Consider the following 12,823-nt stretch of genomic DNA (forward strand, 5'->3'; position numbering starts at 1 on the left):
TTTTTCTAGCCTTCATTTTGCACTAAGTATGATCACTACTTGTGCATCCAAAATCCATTAAACTAGTTTTGCCACATGAGTCCACTATACGTACCTATATGCGGTATTCTTTTGCCGTTCTAAGCAAATTTGTATGTGCCATCTCTAATTTGAAAATTAAATTTCTTTTTTGTGTGCTCGTACCGCTCGCGAGGCGATGAGGGGTGACCAATATTTTCCATGCTAGATGTGTTATTCTCACGATGAGCGTCTATTCACTTGTCATTGCACGAGAGTAAGGCAAAGGTATTAGGGATGCCCAGTCCCGAAATGAAAAATGAATTTGATTTATGTTGTCAAATAATAAATTCCTTGGAAAGTGTTGGTATGGAGGGCACCCCTGGATACGGTTCGCCATGGAAAGTGAAAGTATGGTGGAAAAAGGAATAAAACTTTATTTTCTGTTTGGGTACTGCCTATGATATACCTAGCATGGGAAGTGTTGGGAGCTCTAAGTCATTTTTGTTTGTGGGAAAAGTATGCCTCTCAAAATGTTTTTATCTCTCAATTTTTGATTTGAGCTCTGGCACCTCTACAAATCCCTACTTCCCTCTGTGAAAGGCCTTTCTTTTACTTTATGCAATTTTTATTTTTAATTTGAGTCTCCATATTCTCTTATAAAGCACCAACCAGGGGGCACTATGATCGTATTTGGGCAGTGGGTGTAGTTAATATGCGAGTGTGTTTCATGAATGGATCAACGATTGAGCATGATGGGCTAGGGATAACTTATTTTAGCATTGATATTTTGAAAGACATGGTTTCTTGGTGATATGATTGAGTATTGATGTCCTCATGTCAAATTATAGACTATTAATTTGGATCATTAAAGTCCAAATGTCCATGCTACAAAATAAAAGAGTATATGATGAATATGATAGGTAGCAGTCCACAACAAAAGTTCCATTTTAAATTGCTACTTTATCATGATAAGTTTTATGAGAAAGAGTTGATGTTATGATGCTAGGAAAAGTGATTGAAATTATCATTGATGAAACTTAGCACTTTGCTAGCATTCACACTTCATAAGTTATTTCTTTTATCATTTACCTACTCAAGGACGAGTAGGAATTAAGCTTGGGGATGTTGATACGTCTCCAACGTATCCATAATTTATGAAGTATTCATGCCATGTTTATAATAATTTTATATGGTTTTGGTATGATTTGCATGGAACTAACCCGGACTGACGTTGTTTTCAGCAGAACTACCATGGTGTTATTTTTTGTGCAGAAATGAAAGTTCTCCAAATGAGCTGAAACTTTTTGACGATTGTTTTGGAACAAAAGAGACCCGAAGCTTTGTGGGAGGGCTAGAAGAGCCACGAGGAGGGCACAACCCACCAGGGCGCGCCTGGTGGGCCTGGCTTGCCCCGATGGGTTGTGCTCACCTCGAGGCCCATCTTCACGTGAAACCGACGCCTAAAAATCCTATAAATAGAGAAACCATCGGAAATAACCCTAGATCAAAAGTTCCGCTACCACAGGCCTCTATAGCCACCGAAAACCAATCTAGACCCTTTCTGGCACCCTGCCAGAGGGGGGAATCATCACCGGTGGCCATCTTCATCATCCTGACGACCACCACGATGAGGACGGAGTAGTCCACCCTTGGGGTTGAGGGTTTGTACCAGTAGCTATGTGTTTAATCTCTCTCTCTCTCGCTCGTGCTTTTTAGATGTCACGATCTTGATGTATCGCGGGCTTTGTTAATATAGTCGGATCATATGGTGTTTTCCCCTCTCTATCTTGTTGTGATGAATTGAGTTTTTCCCTTTGAGATTTCGTTGTTATCAGATTGAATACTTTTATGGATTTGAGAGCACTTGATATATGTCTTGCAATTGAATACTCGTGGTGACAATGGGGTATCGTATTGACTCACATGATATATGTTTTGGCACTCAACTCGCGGATTCCTGAGGTGACATTTGGGTAATCTATGCATAGGGGTTGATGCACGTTCTTGTCTTTGTTTCTCTGGTAGAAATCTTGGGGCACTCTTTGAAGTTCCTTGTGTTGGATTGAATATTATGAATCTGAATTTGCTTTGGTGTTATTTTAGTACGAACTCTTGGTTAGATCGATCGGAAAGAATAGCTTCGTGTTATTTAGTACGAACTCTAGGATAGAATGATCGAAAAGAATAGCTTTGAGGTGGTTTCGTGCCCTACGAAAAATTCCGTCTTATGTTCTCCGCTAGATAGGAACTTTTGAGTGATTCTTCGTTGCACGTTGAGGATGGTTATATGATCCAATTATATTAGCATTGTTGAGAGGTTGCACTAGTGAAAGTACGAACCCTAGGCCTCATTTTCAAGCAAACCAATACCGTTTTTGTGCCCATTTACTATTTGCTACCTTGCTGTTTTTATTTATTCAGATTATAAAAATATATTTCTACCATCAATATTACACTTTTATCACCATCTCATTACCGAACTAGTGCACCTATACAATTTGCCATTGTATTGGTTGTGTTAGGGACACAAGAGATTTCTTGTATTTGGTTGCAGGGTTGTTTGAGAGAGACCATCTTCATCCTACACCTCTCACGGACTGATAAACCTTAGGTCATCCACTTGAGGGAAAATTACTACTGTCCTACAAAACTCTGTGCTTGGAGGCCCAACACGTGTCTACAAGAATAAAGTTGCATAGTAGACAGTAGTGGTCGGCTTCGACCTCGAGTACACCATCGGTTGTGCCAGGCACGATCAGAAGGTTGTCGTCGCCCAGTAGTGCATGCAACATGACGTCCTCGTCTACCACTACCACATAGCCACAAGGCCTTGTGAGTTTTTCTCCAGGTTTATCAACAACTCTGACTATAGTTTCGCTATGGTGGACACCACCAACGATCTAAAAGTGCTCAATGTTTCGGGCTTGAGATGCCAGAATCTTGTCAACATCCAAGACCACCACAAGGTCTGGGGCAGTGACAACAACAAACAGAACTTCTTGGTTGACCTCACCTAGGCCATCATCGACCCCTACTACATGAAGATGAAGGATGAGAGAAATAAGGACAAGAACCCCTGGCATAGTGTCTAGCATGAGAGACTGGATGAACAACACGTCAAGTACGCGGCCAAGGACGCATACACAAGCTATGAGATGTACATGCGGATCGTTGACATGAGGGAGTTTCTTCTTCCTGCCCCAGACGAGGGATCGAGCCACTGAGGAGTGGCGGGAGCGTCACAAGAAGTATATGACTAGACGATCGTTTCTCCTAGTTTAGAATGCATACAATTGTTTATTAAGGTGTGTGTGAATGATCTGTAAAGTCACTTATGTAATTGGATGTTTATTTCAGTTATACATATATATTATTCTTTTGTAGATAGAGCAAATCACACTGCTTATTAGCAGCAATTGTCTGTGTTATTATTGGTCTTCACACACATTTCTGATTACGGAACTGTTTGCCGCATATCACACACGTCTTATTCAGTTGAACCATTTTTGTTGCATTCCCTAATAGCAAATAGTTCATCGGAGTGAACTGTATGTCATATATCGCACACACATTGATATGGCTGCCCGTTTCTGTTGTTCTGTCTAATCACAAACAGTTCTTCTAGATTAACTGTTTGCCACGCATCGCACATGCAACTAAAATCTGAACCGTCTTTGATGTCACTACCATTGGAAACGTTTTGCATCTTTTTCACGGGTTTTTTACATCCCCGTTTGTGATTGATGCATCGCACACAGTTTCGTTGAAGGGTCTCTGATCATAGTGTTGCGTTTGGGACACGATATTTGTTTATGTATTCACACATGTATTTAAGTTTCTGGTCAATACAATTCTAGCATGAATAATAAACCTTCATCATGAATAAAAAAAGGGCAGCCCCAGTGCATGTAGCTCCCGCTTGCGCAGGGTCTGGGGAAGGGTCCGACCACTTTGGGTCTATTGTACGCAACCTTTCCCTACATTTCTGCAAGAGGCTGTTTCCAGGACTTGAACCCGTGACCTCATGGTCACAAGGCAGTAGCTTTACCACTGCGCCAAGGCTCCCCTTCAAACCTTCATCATGAATAAGGAAATATAATAATAGTAACTTTATTATTACCTCTAGGGCATATTTCCATCACGACGGTCCTCATGGACATCTCCTTGCGGTGCGGGGTGGCTTTCGAGCACGAGGACGACGAATGTGTGGCGACTGCTGCATTTGAGGAAGATGAAAACATCAACGACAGTGAGAGTGAGGGGAACGGGGGGCTAGAGTTTGTAGGTGGAGAGAGGGCCGAGCTTATCCACCCAGCAGAACCAGCAGATGGACAGCGTGTGGCCGGGGAGCGGCCATGGCCACGAGATGGCTGCCACGCCCTCCCTGCTCCTGTAGCGGGAGGTAGGGGAAGGTTTAGGTGTGTCGGCCGTGCACTGTGGCCACTAGGGCCAAGGTGCACAGTAGTTAGTTAGGCCTTTCTTCTTTATTTCTTATTGACATCCTATTTTGCACTTTATTTTCACACTAAATTTATTTTGTCACACATGAAACTTTGCAAATAAATACTAGGCAACATTTTGAGCTAGCCCACCCAGTTTCAATTTATTTTGAAATGTATAACTATTTGTTTATAATGAATTGGCTCAATTTAATGTTGCTCATCCACTAAAATAATTGCCATGGACAATTTGGGCATCCAAATGGAGTTTATATTATCTTTACAAATACTAGCAAAAATGCTTGTGCGTTGCAACGAGAGAATGCAAGGTGCGAGAATCAAGTTTAGTGACATAGATGTTGTAGTGGTGGAATACTTATCATGTAAAAAATTACCGTTAAATCACCCTTCTTTCTTAATTACAATATACCATGAATCATATTTGTTCTCCTTGATAGCTCACAAATAATTGGTTAAAAAAATTTAGCTATTATTTAGTTCGGGAAATCAGCCAAAAAATTAATAGTACTTCTGAAATTATGTATAAACAAAACTTGTGCCCTGGTTAACATGTTTGCTACCACAAATTATTTTTCAATGTAAGATTATACAAACAACAATAGATGTCCCAACCATTTCTCAACACACAGCAGAGTAGAGGCCAAGTATACATTGTTAAAGAATGAGAATATCAGTTTTATGTATGGCTGGACAGATATTACCCACAAAAATTCCCCACAAAGAAACATATCTTCTTTGCTTAATGCAGCTTCACCAATCAAACCTGAAGAATTCTATAAAAAATCAATCACTAACTTCACATGGAATGAAACTTCATACACACATGAAATTTTTCCTAAAACTGCTAGAACAAACATGATCAACTGATTTGTTTTCGGCACTGGATGAATTTCACAATCTTACTTATAGACTGACATGTATGATTCTTATAAACTGAAATATATTTTAGAGTAGATAAAAAAGAATGTACAGGGACTTCCTGTTGCATAAATATAATTGATGGTTATATATGAAACATCTAAATTTTTAGAATCAAACATGATCTTCTAAGGAAGTGACACACATCTGCAAGTATCTAATAATAAAATCCATATGAAAGATAACCTCTATTGATTCAAATATTGCAAGTTCCACCCCATTGTTTCAATAGAACAGCCACTCAATCCAGCACATCTGCTTTGTCGTAGATCAATAGAAAGCAAAAAATGGATACACATTTATGTCTACATAGTAAAAAACTGAGGTTACATATGTCTACATAATGAGATTCATTTGCATCATCATATTCTTACTTCGAAAAATGGTAGCAGCAAATAGAAACACCAATGTGTTAGTTTTGGCGCAATGGGAAATTCAGTTCATATACCTATACTCAACACCAGCTATCATGGTCACCCTCATTTGGTTTAGTACCGATCAAGCAGCACCAAGTTGAGTAAAACCAACAAACTTCAGTCACTGTCTACTGGATTTTTTAGCCATAATAGTAATAATAGTAAGGAAAGCATCTCAACAAATCTTAGTATTCCAAAAGTAAAATTAACATACCTACAACATGCATGTTCGTGTATAACCTATCTGCAAGCAATATCTTTTTTGAGGATTACATCAAGACTTAGGCCGACATCAAGGGTGCATCATGTTCCTTCCGGAGCAGATCATATAGTTTGTCCCGGACACCAACCGGCCCCGATAGTTCTGCATGCACCCACCTGCCTATGTGGAAGCAATTTTTGTATCATCTCTGATACTCCAATGCGCATAGTTGGCGTGATTATAGCATTGTAGGCAGAAAAGGCAGCCGTCTGTAATCTGAATCTTCACTGAACTTTTCAGGTTTGACCGTCCAAGAGATCGATCACACAAAATTTGACAGCTTAAACTTTTACCCTTACCGGTCTACCATCAACCATGGCAAATCCACCACATACTTGGCTTCACATTGAGATAGTTCACCATCTTCATCTCACACGACTTGTCACACTGCATATCCACGAACCAATCCAGTTAATGTTTGAGGACTGAAAAAAATTCAGAGTAATCAACGGATGCATGAATAAATCGATCAGTGTGTTGCAACGAGAAAAAAACATCACACACATGCCACCAAGCTCTAGGACCTTCGCCTCCGACATGGCAATCAAGCATACTCGGCGCCTATGCACTGGGCCACATGTTGATCTTGTACCCTTCGGCCCAGCCGGCGACGTCGGCGGCGAGTCAAGGCAACAACGATTGACAAGTGCTGGCCACCTACAGAGGATGGATAAAAGAAAGGCCAGAGAGGGAGGCTTGTATCTATCAAGATTAAATATTTACGATAAAAATGATCTGATCCGTACCAATTTGAGCAGGATTGTCGTATAGCTTCCTCTTATATAGCATCTACATAAGAAAATCCAGCACAACAAATATATAAATATGTTTTCAAAGATAGTGAGGATCCTCATAGGGTCTTGAAGAATTCTGACAATGTAAACCGTAATAGGCATGAACCTCCACCACACATGTAATTTTATCAAATTGACAAGGGAAGTTATAGGAATTGTAGCCTCAAAAATGGTTCCATCTAAATCATGCTATGTATTCCTGTTTGAGATCTTTTACAGAATCAATAAAATATAATGACATTAGGGATCAATGATCAAAGATCGACTAAGAAACTAGGGGATTAGGGAATCCTACTTACCTTGTTAGGAATGACACTGATGGAATTAGTGAAGTGATGTGTGGTGCGCAGGCCAATGGATTCGTGCGTCCTTGATACACACATGTACATACAAGAAGGTCACTGGGTTGAAACGTAAAAGGAGATTGATTCATTTGTTGGCCGGACATACACGCACATGATTTTGTTGTATCTTCAGCACATGTATCAATGTCTCTGTGTTCTCTTATTTCTCTGCACCGTCCTCATCACCTCGGCATTCCGATCTAGCAGCTCCGTCCACGCCACCCCGGCGACATCGCCCCGGCCTGCCCGCCTGGACTGCACAGCTTCTCCGCAAGCTTACGCCTTTGTGTTTCCTGTGTCAACCCCAATATGCCACTACCACTATATCACGACATGGGAAAAATCTGGAGCGGAGATGCAATAAAAAAATCAGTTGGGTTCTTGCTTTTCCAATTAATTTTCATGTCCTTGATGTGGATGAAGATGCTGTGGTGGGAAGCTGGACATCTACACATGTCGCAGCGGCGCATGCCCAATCGTCGTATCACATGCCTCGGCCGTCGTGGTCCCCTAGTTCCTTAGCGACGCTGCCCCCAGTCACCCGTGAGTTGCCGCTAGGCCACCCTACGTGCCACAGCTCAAAGCTCCCCTGCACGCCGCCGTTGGATTTCCTCCGTGCACCACTGCCTTGTGCCCTGCACGACGTCACCTGAGCCCTCTAGGTGGTGCCGCATAAAGAATCGGCCCAGTTCGTCGGCGACCATCCCTAGCCCCAGCTCCTATCTTTTCGTCATGCATGGGGACAGGCCACCCGAACAACTCCTCCATCTCGCCTACTCCCTGTTCTACCTCCCGCACATCCCAATTGTGGGTTACTCCTATGTTTTCTCTTCTGCTCTCTTCCTCCATAGCCAGAGGCCACGGTGCACTGCACTCACGGCCACCATCCAAGATGATTCTGCGCGTGCGTGGCCCAGCAGGCGAATGACTACAGGGGGTCAACGCGGGCGAGCATCTTCTCCTGAGACGAACTCAAGGAGGCCATGGCTGATATTTTGCGGCGCGGGGAAACGATAGCCGATGGCGGCAGCTCCTCTGCATGGACGCGGACGGCGGCAGCCAGATAGAGGCGGACTCCCTCCTCTTGCGCAAGCACGACGGCCGCCTTGTCGTCCATAGCCATCTCCACCGTCGGTCACGTGGGCAGTCGATGACGACGGGGAACCTCAGCAGCAGGAATTGGCCTCGCATGGACCCGGGGGGAGGGGGAGTTCCTTGGCGGCGGCTGGGAGTTTGACGCACTGGGAGACATCGGCGACGTAGGGAGGTCGGGTTGTCCGCATTGGGGAAGAAGGCTTGGGTCGGGTAGCTTTTTCCTTTTCCAGATTTTTTAATGTCTTTTTTCAGATCTTTAGCAAATCGTTTTTTCCACCCATCGATTGCAGCGGTGGGTAATTATTTGCGACTTTATTTATTAAGGGAAAGTGACAATGAAGCCACAGAGTTAATCCGTGCTTTATTATTAGGGAAAGCCTTGGGGATTTTATGACATATTGTAAATATTTGCTTTTAGTTGTTTGAAGAAATAATGATTTGACTTACAATTCAGATTTGAATTTGACTTTGATTTTTATCAAGTGGCAATTTGGCTTACTAAAACATGATGGCATGGCATCATTTGTAAGAGATCACTATAGCTTGAGTATTGGGGTGTTACAGCTATGTAAGATGTGAAAGTGCTTTTGGGGTTTTACAAGCCCAATTTGTTGTTGTGCGAGGACAATCTAGCTTTTGGGAACAAGAGATACTTTGTTACATTACACCTTCCATGGTCTCAAGGGATCACCGGTGCGGACGTGTAGAAGGCAAAACTGAGTTCGTCACTTCCTTGAGGCGTAGCATGTCATTAGATATTCCGATACGCATAAATGTGTTCAAAAAATCTCATGGAGGAGTGGTGGGAATGGTATGGACAACAAGATGACTAGTTTTATCTTTATATTTCATGTCATGTGTGATGAACAATTTGTGTTGAATTTGATGTTGTGGATGATGGATTTGTTATTATATTTGTACTATTTCTTTTAAATTTAGATGAGTTTGATATTATTTCTTGCAATATATATGTAAATCATGGAGAGAGAAAATGTGACATGGCTGTCCTAAAATAGGGAAATTGTTAGATCAATGGTACCCGATTTTAGAGCTATTGTTGAATATGAACATTTTAAAATCAATATTTTTCATCTCCTAAATTTTACTCTTAGATTTTTCACTCTATTATAGAGAGTCGCGATCGGAGATATTATTATTAATTGAATAAAGACACCAGGTAAGGCCAAAGCCGTGGGCCACATCTGTGGGGTTATTACGCATCTTGTGGGAGGGGGTCTCCCTCCTTCAGTATGCCAACGACACCATAATCATGGTCGAAGGATACAAGGCGGACATTGCTCATGTGAAGTTCCTGCTACTCTGCTTTCAGTAGATGTCGGGTCTCCTGATCAACTTCGACAAGAATGAGGTGATGGTGATGGGTTATTCCCCCTCTCAGCGCTAGAGTATGACCGATCGGCTTAATTGCCAACTCGGGACCTTCCCGACGTCCTATCTCGGGATCACCATTAGTGACTCTCTCCTCACCGTGGCGGAGCTACGGTCGACAGTGTCTAAGCTTCAACACTGCATCGAGCCCTGGCGGGGTGCTACTTATTGAGCTTGAGTTGGTTTTACCTTGAAGAGGAAAGGGTGATGCAGCAAAGTAGAGATAAGTATTTCCCTCATTTGAGAACCAAGGTATCAATCCAGTAGGAGGAACACACAAGTCACCAATGGCTGCACCTTCACAAACAAACAAATACTTGCACCCAACGCGATAAATGGGTTGTCAATCACTTCATGGTTACTTGCAAGGATGATATCTGATAGTGATAGATATAAAAGATAAGTAAAAGTGCAAAATAAAGTAAAGATAAATAAATTGCAGTAGGGTATTTTTGTATTTTTCATTTAATAGATCTGAAAATAATATGATAAAATAGACCCGGGGGCTATAGTTTTCACTAGATGCTTCTATCATGAAAGAAAGCATACAGTGGGTAAACAAATTACTATCGAGCAATTGATAGAAAAGCGAACAATTATGACGATATCTAAGGCAATGATCATGAATATAGGAATCACATCTATGACATGTAGACCAACTCCTGCCTGCATCTACAACTATTACTCCACACATCGACCGCTATCCAACATGCATCTAGTGTATTAAGTTAAAAAGAACGGAGTAACTCCTTAAGTAAGATGACATGATGTAGAGGGGTAGATCCAAACAATATGAACAAACCCCATCTTTTTATCCTTAATGGCAACAATAAAATACGTGCCATGTCCCTTTCTGTCACTGGGATTGATCACTGCAAGATTGAACCCAATACAAAGCACCTCTCCCATTGCAAGAAAAATCAATCTAGTTGGCCAAACCAAATCAATAGATCGGAGAGAAATACAAATCTATCCTAATCATGCATAAAAAGAGTTCAAAGAAGACTCAAATAATATTCATAGATAATGTGATCATAAACCCACAATTTATTGGATCTCAACAAATGCTCCGCAATAGAAGATTACATCAAATAGATCTCCAAGAACATCCAGGAGAACATTGTATTGAAGATCAAAGAGAATAAGCCATGTAGCTACTAGCTATGGACCCGTAGGTCTGCGGTAAACTACTCACACATCATCGGAAAGGTAGCAAGGTTGATGTAGAAGCCCTCTGTGGTCGAATCCCCCTCGGGCAGAGTACCGGAAAAGGCATCCAGATGGGATCTTGTGGTTCTGGAACTTGTGGGAGTGGAAAAGTATTTTTGGTGTTCCCTCTGGTCTACGGGGAATATTTACATATTTATAGAAGAAGAATTAGGGCTAAAGGAGCCCTAGGGGGCCCACAAGCTTGCCCCCCCCGAATCTTCTAGGGTGTCTTGTGGTCCAAGAAAAATCGTCAAAAAGTTTCATTCCATTTGGACTCTGTTTGGTATTGGTTTTCTGTAAAGACAAAAACAAGGAAAAACATCAACTTGCACTTGGCACTAAGTTAATAGGTTAGTCCCAAAAAATGATATAAAATAGCATAAAATGCATATAAAACATCCAAGATTGATAATATAATAGCATTGAACAATAAAAAATTATAGACATGTTGGAGACGTATCAAGCATCCCCAGGCTTAATTCCTTCTCGTACTCGAGTAGGTAAATGATAAAAATAGAATTTTTGACGTGGAATACTACCTAACATGTTTATCGTGTAATCTTTCTTTATGTGGCATGAATATTCAAATCCGTAAGATTCAAAACAAAAGTTTAATATTGGCATAAAAACAATAATACTTCAAGCATACTAAAAAGCAATCATGTCTTTTCAAAATAGAATGACTAAAGGAAGTTATCCCTACAAAATCATATAGTCTTGTCATGCTCCATCTTCTTGACACAAAGTGTTTATCATGCACAAACCCGATGACAAGCCAAGCAACTGGTTCATACTTTTTAACGTGCTTCATCTTTTTCAACTCTCACGCATACATGAGCATGAGCCATGGATATAGCACTATTGGTGGAATAGAATATGATGTTGGAGGTTGTATGCAGAAGACAAAAAAGGAGAAAGTCTCACACTGACTAGGCTAATCAACGGGCTATGGAGATGCCCATCCATTGATGTCAACGAAAGGAGTACGGATTGCAATGCAATGGATGGACTAGAGCTATAAGTGTATGAAAGCTCAAAGAAAACTGAGTGGGTGTGCATCCAACTTGCTTGCTCATGAAGACCTCGGGCATTTGAGGAAGCCCATCATTGGAATATACATGCCAAGTTCTACAACGAAAAATTCCCACTGCTAATATATGAAAGTGACAAAATAGGAGACTCTCTATCATGAAGAACATGGTGCTACTTTGAAGCACAAGTGTGGAAAGGGATAGTAACAATGTCCCTTCTCTCTTTTTCTCTCATTTTTTTCTTTTCCCTCTTTTTTGTGTTTTGGGCTCTTTGGCCTCTTTTTTGGCTCTTTGGCCTCTTTTTTATTTTCATCCAGAGTCCCATGTCTTGAGAGCGCCGCCAGCCTTCGATCGTGGCCATGGCCCTTGGGCGTCGGGTGGCAAAATGCCCGAGCTCACCGGTGTACCGCCTACGAGCGGTGCCTCGACGACGCCGCTTGGGAGACCGACCGTCGAGGACGCGGGGGCTGACGGGGCGATGCTCCTTGCCGCGGCCGTGGCAACCCCGACGCCGGTGGAAGGGGTGACTCTTCGCCCCCCCCCCCCTCTGACAGAATTCGCTCCTGAGGGCGCAGCGATGCTGCTTTAGGTGGAGCCAGCCCCCGTGGACCAGCAGGCTGTGGAGCCGTCAGCCCTCATCGTGCTCGAGAAACCCCTGGAGCCTCCGGTGCTTTAGGCTGACCGCGCCACTGCTTCCTCAGCCTCAGAGCCAGCCAATGTGCCAGCTCCGCCTCCTCATCGGTCCCTCGCGCTTGCGAACTGCGTCCCCCTGATCATTCCTGGGGCCATGGACGAACCGCGCTTGGCTGGATTTGGGATCATCTCCAAGACACCGACAGGTAGCACCCGGGGCCTGTCTCAGGGTAGCTCCAGGCCGACGCAACCACTAGTTTGGCCTGGAAGCG

General features: G+C 42.5%; 1 long non-coding RNA gene across 1 annotated transcript; it reads left to right on the forward strand.

The window, feature by feature from the left end:
* The first annotated feature begins 1,436 nt into the window (after window positions 1-1,436).
* Window positions 1,437-4,059, forward strand: LOC125541463. The gene is made up of 3 exons (XR_007297538.1): window positions 1,437-1,447; window positions 2,707-2,711; window positions 3,893-4,059. It is a non-coding gene; the product is annotated as an uncharacterized LOC125541463 (long non-coding RNA).
* The last annotated feature ends 8,764 nt before the right edge of the window (window positions 4,060-12,823 follow it).

The sequence above is a fragment of the Triticum urartu genome, chromosome 2 (assembly GCF_003073215.2).
Source record: "Triticum urartu cultivar G1812 chromosome 2, Tu2.1, whole genome shotgun sequence".
Lineage (NCBI taxonomy): Eukaryota > Viridiplantae > Streptophyta > Magnoliopsida > Poales > Poaceae > Triticum > Triticum urartu.